The following is a 7606-nucleotide window of genomic DNA, read 5'->3' on the forward strand; positions in this document are numbered from 1 at the left end:
ATTCACACTCATATACACACTTCATCCTACACTCACATAATTAAAAAAAAAATAGCCTTTTAAAAGGAAATGAACAAATAAGATCTGTTTAGTCACTAAAATTAAGGATATTTTTCTCTGCATGCTCATTCTCTCTCTGTCTCTGTCTCTCTGTCTCTCTTCCTGTCTCTGTCTCTCTTTGTATCTCTCTCTCTTTCTCTGTGTGTGTGTGTGTGTGTATGTGGTATGTTTGGTGTGTGTGGTGTGAGTGTTTGTGTGCTTGTGCTTACGTGTATCTCTGTGTTTGTTTATGTGTTTGTGTGTATGCGTGTGTGTGTGTGTGTGTGTGTGTGTGTGTGTCCTAACTCACAATAAGAAGCCTGTCTTTATTGGCAAAAGAAGAAATGAAATAAAGAGATAAAGGAGATATGGAAGGAAGAAAATGCACCCATTAATATCGTAACACTACAAAGAGAGTTACTACTTGTGCCAAACTCATTAACATTCTGTAGGAAAACTTACAAAAGCACTTTGCACGTGTTAATTTAGTAATTGCAGTAGTCTGGAAAGAGCTATTCTGCATAATTTACAGGAGGAGGGAACTGGCCTCTGGAAGCCTTCAGGAGTCTGATGGCAATCACACAGCTAGGAAATAAGGTTGAGGTTCTTTCCAGGTCAAAATCTTAAGTACTATAGAAAATGTCTAAGTCTGTCCTCAAAGCTTCAGGGGTAGAGGAGAGAGATGCTCTCCACCCCAGGCTTGGTACATGAGAAGCGCACCGGTAGTCCCTAAGGTCTAAAGTGCAAGGACTCTGGCCTCTCTGAGGGCCACAACTTTTCTTCTTATTATTATTAGATATTTTCTTTACTTACATTTCAAATGATATCTTCTCTCCTGGTTACCCCTCAGAAAACATATCAAAAACAAAAACAAAAAACAAACCCTGTTTCTCCCTCCTCCCCCTGCTCATCAACCCACCCTTTCCCACTTGCTGGCTCTGGCATTCCCCTACATTGGGGCATAAACCTTCACAGGACCAAGAGCCTCTCTTCCCATTGATGACAGACTAAGCAATCCTCTGCTTCATATGTAGCTGAGCCATGATTCCCACCCACCATGTGTACTCTTTGATTGATGATTTAGTCCCTGGGAACTCTGAGGGTACTGGTTAATTCATATTGTTGTTCTTCCTAAGGGGCTGCAAACCCTTTAGCTCCTTGGGTCCTTTCTCTAGCTCCTTCGTTGAGGCCACACCTTTATACAACTCCATATTCCTTGCCCAGTGTCCTCTACCCTGCACCTCCAACCAAGGTCTTCCCAGATCCCCTGCTGTGTTTGCTTCTGAAAAGGACCAGGAAATGGGGACCACAGACACTCCCCTCTCATCACTCCGCTCCATGTTTTGACTTCAGTACTTTTCCCTAGCAGCCTTCCTGTTCACAGCCCCATCCCCACCCGCAGCCTCAGGATCTATTCAAACACCTTTTGTTGAGACAGCCACAACAGCGAGAGCACGCCCACTCTGGCTCCGACCCCCCTCACTCCAACATGCTTCCTCTTTTTTTTTCCTATTTTTTTTTATTAGATGTTTTCTTTATTTACAATATCTTCTTTCCCAGGTTCCAGCCTGCTTCTTAAGGCAGCTGATTGCAACAAAGCACCAGCCTTCCCCAACTTGAACCCCTTGCTTGGACCAGCCCAGTAAGTGGCGAAAGGCTTAGCTCTTTCATCCAACTGAGGTGTAATGAACTCCTCCGCATTTGGCAGATAGCTACCCTGCAGCTCCGCTGAGCTCCTGACAGAGGTCTGTTTCATTTTGTTTTCTTGTTCGTGGCGTTTAATGAATGTCACAGTAGATGAAACAAATGCGTCTAGAATACCAAAGGGAGGATGCCGGTGAGCTGGCTTTCTTTCCTGTGTCATCTCCATTCCTGGTTTGGGATGCCGGTATTTGTTGTAAGATGTTCAGAAAACCGCTGAGGAAATGAGTGCAAAAATTCCCAGACCAGATGCTGAAAGTCTCATAACTAATTTGTTTGCAAGATACCTGCCATTGGCAGGTGATACTGCTTTCCTCCAGCCTCCGTGAACATGTGTGATGAAATTTAATAAGAGCATCACTTTTGTGACCGGAGTGAGTCCCATTCTCTGGCCTCTGTCACAGAGAAGAGGATGCCAGGCATCAGCCTCCATGCTGGGGCTTGTTCTGATGAATACCATCTTAGGAGGACTGCAATTTCTTTCCTGATGTTTTGTGTTTCATCAAAGATGAATGAACCCAAGCTCAATTTCTCCAAATGAAGTCCGATGCACTTTTAAAGATGTAGTCCTCAAAGATGATTTTGGTTCTCCTAAGAACCAAGCTGCCTGCTGGAACTAGATATCCTAGGGTGGGGTGGGGTGGTGCCCAAGGCCTGGCTTCCCCTTCTCTGAAGGGAGGAGGGGATTATGGGGCAGTCAAGGGATCTGTAAGGGCAGGACTAAGAGGAGAGGAGGGAGATGCAATTGAGATGTAAAGTGAATAAAAAAATTATGAAAAATTATAAATAAATAAATTAAATAAATAAATAAATAAATAAGCAGGCTGCCGTCTCAGCCAGTAGATGAAGGGCAAACCCAGGATTAGCACGTGTATCTGGAAAAGCTTTTTCCCTGTCCAGTTTCTCTCACTTGTGTTGGGGCTGCAATATCTCTTATACCATATAATCGTTAATTAGGGGAAGGAGACCTTATTAATGTGATTTTATAAATGGGATGAATATGACCCCAAAGGGGGAGGTAATCATTTACACTATATCCTCCGGTAGCTTAGAAATAGAGGCAGAAGTTAACCCATTAGGGTCTAGCTGCAAGGTTCACCATCATTTCATATGCATTAGTCTTGCTAGTTCCAATGATGCAATAGAAGTGCCCTGTAAAGAACTCACTGGGCAGTTATTTAATGAGATGAATAGAAGTTCAATTCCCAGCACCCACATGGCAGCTCACAACTGCTGTCACTCCAGTTCCAGGGCATCTGAAACTGGCAAAACATCCATACACATAAAATAAAAATAAAATCCTAAGCAATATAAAGTTCCTCCACTAAAAAAAATAAGGTAGCAGGTTATTGAGGAAGCTGTCTGACTCTGAATTCTGATCTCTGTTTGTGCATACATGAAACACATGTGCATGCACATACATGAACACACACATATGTGTGTGTAGGAGGCACAGGGAGGGGAAAGAGAGAATAGATCCATAATTCCCAATAAAGCCCTAGGAAAGGGTAGCCACAATTAGAAGTAACGCTCTTGCTGAGGATTCAAGTTCAGTTCACAGGAGCCATGTTGGGTGGCTGTAGACAGCCACCTGTAACTCTATGTCCAGTGAGATCTGACCACGTGAGCTCTGCAGGTACCTGCAGTCACATGGGCATTCCACACAAAGGCGCAAACACACACACATAACTAAAGGCAAGAAAAGTGAGTGTTTTTAAAAAGGTCTCCAGGAAATGAAGAATCCACATGCCCCTTTTAATCTTGACCTTATTTCAAAGTACATCATTAGTAGACACCATCACTACAAAAGGTTTCAAATAGATTCATATTCAAGGATGTTAATTTTGTGAATGATGGAAAAATGTTTAAGTGCAAAAGCTATCAAATGGTTGTCTAGACTTATAACAACAATGAAACACACAGATAGCTTTTAACTATCCATATGTACATCCTTGTGATAGAATACGTGCAAATGCCTAAAACACTCCCTGTGCATATGTGCTTTGTTTGTTTTGTATTGTACTGTTTTGTATTTAAGACAGGGTTCTCTGTGTGGACCTGGCTGTCCTGGTCCTAGTACTGTAGAGCTAGATATCCTCCTGCCTCTGTCCCACCCAACCGGTGCTGGGATTAAAGGTGTGCCCCACCATAGCCTGCTGCACAAGGCTTTATTTATAGGCTGAACTTAAAATGTGAAGTTATTTTCCTGCCTATAGCCTAGAAAAGAAACCACTATAATTTGAGTAGAAAATCCTCTCAAAATGGTCAAAATGGGGGTCTTTTTTTCTTCTTTACATTACTATGTTCACATGGTTTTAAATGTTATGGAATGTATATTGTAGGTAAGCACAGATACTAAAACTTTAACCAGCAACTACAAGCTACACCTACAAACCTACAAACCTACGTGCTACACCTACAAACTTGCCTCGTCAAATTGGGAGAGCCATGTGCTCACTTGGGGAATGGTTTGAGGTGGCGGACTCTAAAAAGTTTAGAGATTATGAGCTTTTGCTGGTCCAGTGTTGTGCCGCCGGGGCTAGTCTGGGGAATACCTAGCAAGTAGTTTCCAATACAAAATGCAAGAAAGAATCACTTCAGGTCCACAGAGTCTGAGAGTTGGCATCTAGAAACTTCCCCTGTTAGTCTGAGTAGGTTTTGATGCCCAGCTCTTCCCCACCCACTGTGAGCCTTCCTCATGCCCGGTGCCCTCTGCTGCACTGCAATTCTGAACTCTGTTGTGCAGCCTGTGAGGTTTTTCTTCTCCTGGGTAACCTTCTTCTGCCCCTGTTTTGAAATTAAATTCCATTTGTTCTGCTCATGTTGGCACAGAAATTGTCTCAAGTTAGTCTAATAAAACCATCACTAAAACAATTTTCTTGAGTAGTGTAATTATAGAGTTGGTAATTAGGCTCCACTAAATGAATAGTGCAGTTAGATTACATTCAGACAAGCACCGCATACCCCATCCCATTTTAATCACCCCTTAAATGCAATCCTGTTGGTGGGGGAAGGCATTAGATAGTAATGGCAGGACCATCATACGCACTTGCATTAGATTATGTCACCTCTAAAGCTAGGACAAATTGACGGATACCATGCTATCTGTTCGTTATATTACCTGTGGCGAGAGGAGCCAAGCATGTGGGAGGAGCTTCCTTTGAAGTATGTGATCTGGGTCTCTCACAGGATAGCTGTCAGATGACAATCTCCGCTGAAGCTCTGCCTTTTCACACCCGCTCTTCTGCAGAGACCTTTGACTTAGCAACTTGTGCCCAAGCTTTTGCCTCTCTGTTGTTGGCTTTAGTACTGACTTCTGTCTTTCATTTGAGACCTACTAACCTTCTCTGTGTCACCAAGACGGGTGTGACTCTTTTTTTTTTTAGTAGGCATATCAATACTTTTAATTCCTATGGACCAGATTGGTCTGGCCTCTAAGGCCTGGCAGGTTACCACCTGTTGCCTAAGGTACAAAAAGAAATCTCAGGGCCAGCCCCTCATATAGAACCCAGCAAGAGCAGAGACTTGACTTAGCTGCTGGGGGCCAGAGCTTCAGTAGCCATCATCAGCCCAGGTGACCTCATAACCGGGATACTTGGCTTTGATCTTCTCAGTTGGAACAAAGGGCTGGGCTAGTCCGAGTAACCCTAGAGAGAGGATGACCACCAGTTTGCTAGTTTTTTGCTACAGCAATAGCGCTGGAGAAAGTAAGCAAATCCTACCATCCTAACCACACTGGGAACACACACGCTGAGGACTGGTGATGCTTGAGGAGCCAAAGTGGACTTTTTGAAAAAGGGTCGACATGGTCAGGACTGTGAATCTGACCCCAGCACTGGTGGCTCCAAAGGCCCCTAAAGAGCCAGGACACAGACCCATCAGGATCTGGAACAAGGAGGGGAGGTAGCCCAAGGCAGTCCAACAACCTCGTGTCATTTGGGAAATGTGGGGGAAGGAACAGCCACACAGCCCTTAAGTAAGTGTTCTGTAGCTCCAACTTTCAGAGTCCTATATACAGGTGGCCTGAATGGCGTGATGTGTGGGGGGTGGGGGGGCGGGCAGGCTCACAAAGGTGAGCTCTGCAATCTGGCTGAGACCTGGGGACTGGAGCTCACCATAGAGTAGCCATACAAGTGTATCATCCTGTTCTGGCTCTGAAGGGAGATGTGCCCGCCGCCTAGGCAATCACAGTCATAGCCTTTCCTTTGTAGCTCGCCTGACATTTTGTCATAGATGTCCGCTGGGGTGGGGAAAGTGACCTCAGGATATGCCCTAGTCACCCTTGTTGGCCCCACACTGAACTCTAGGGCTGGATATGGGGTCAGAAGCGTCAGCTCTTGGTGGTCTTTTTCCCAGGAGATGAGCCCTCTCCCCCTCCCCCCGCTCCCCCCTCGGTGGCACAAAGATGAAGGGGAGGAAGAAGACACTTTCGAAGTGAGAGACGAGATTTAAAAGGTCCCGGTCATGGCACTCCTTTCTGCCTAACCCCCGACGTTTCTAGGTCTGTCTGGCTATGTGTTAGTACAAGTCAGGATATAGTAGCAGTCACAACCCCGCCACCAGCAACTGCTAGGCTAAGGCCCCGCCCCAACCTTCGTCCCGCCCTCAAGGACGCAAAGGCCCCGCCCTCACCGTGGTACTCGATTTCTTTGCACTCCCTCGCCGGATCCCCGGAAGGCTCTGCTAAGTGGACGAATCAGCACAGCACGTACTTGAAGACGCCATCCGAATCAATGTCCACATCAGGAATCTGTCCTAGGTCCGCCGCCATGTTCCCCAAAGGGCTCGGCCTCTGGGCCCCACAGCCCCTTACCCTGGTTGTGACTTTTTGGAAGCAGATACTACACACACATCTTGCAGGAAGAGAAATGTCCTCGGCTGCCTGGAGCATCCACTATAAACCCACAGTCAACAAGGAGAGATTCATATTACACAATTACACTTTATATCCAAGCACTGGCCAATGATCCATGGAAATTAATAAGACTTTGACCTGTCTCAGTGGATGGAGCACTCTTAATGCCTGATGGTCAGTCTTTGGATGTTTAACATTAATACTGGCTTTAGTTGTATTTATTCTGTCTAGATGGTCCTGGGATCTCTATTTCATAGATGTAAAACTTACACGGAGGGAGCTAACATGTATTGCCCATGTTCAACCAAGTTGGAAATGACAGAACAACCATTAGAACTCTTCAATTCCTGGCCCACACAATTCAATTCAATTACTTTTTCAATTCCTGGGCCCACACAAATGCTGAGCAGGTAGAGCTATTTGCAGTCTCAGGTACTGAGTGCATTCTTAATGCAGCAGATCAAGGCACCATAGTTCTCCCTCCTTCTGCTTTCCCCTTACAAGTTAACAAAGGTTCTCTGATAGGTCATGCTGTAAGAAATTATATGCTTGGTCTAGGATTTGCACAACTCTTGTCAAAAGCAAGAGTTTTTAACACACTGAAGTTTGGGATGAAGGGAACTTAGATCTCAAGAGAGAGCTGTGAGTCATAAAGCCAGAGAAGTGAAAGGTACTGTTTCCAGGCTCATGCCAGTTGCTGGGAAAGGTGTATATGGCATTAAAAGCAACACTAAGTTCCATGGTGTTTTATCTATCACCATCCCCACCACTACTGGGAAATTTTACCGCTTCACCATCGTTTCTTGCTAGGCACTGAACACAGGGCCGTGTGTGTGTGTGTGTGTGTGTGTGTGTGTGTGTGTGTGTGTGTAGTTGCACATGTGTATGAAAGCCAGCCAGCACACAACCTTAGGCATCAGAGTTATTCCTCAGGCAAACCCTACCTTTTTTTGAGAGAGGGTCTCTAAACACCTTGCACCTCCATGGTTCTTAACCCGTGGGCTCATTTGG

The 7606-nt window shown here is 45.1% G+C and overlaps 1 pseudogene; it reads right to left on the reverse strand.

Annotated features, from left to right (window-relative positions):
• Positions 1–5088: 5088 nt before the first annotated feature.
• Positions 5089–6511, reverse strand: LOC116082001 (annotated as a pseudogene).
• Between the last annotated feature and the right edge of the window lie 1095 nt (positions 6512–7606).

Source organism: Mastomys coucha, unplaced genomic scaffold (assembly GCF_008632895.1).
Source record: "Mastomys coucha isolate ucsf_1 unplaced genomic scaffold, UCSF_Mcou_1 pScaffold7, whole genome shotgun sequence".
Classification (NCBI taxonomy): Eukaryota; Metazoa; Chordata; class Mammalia; order Rodentia; family Muridae; genus Mastomys; species Mastomys coucha.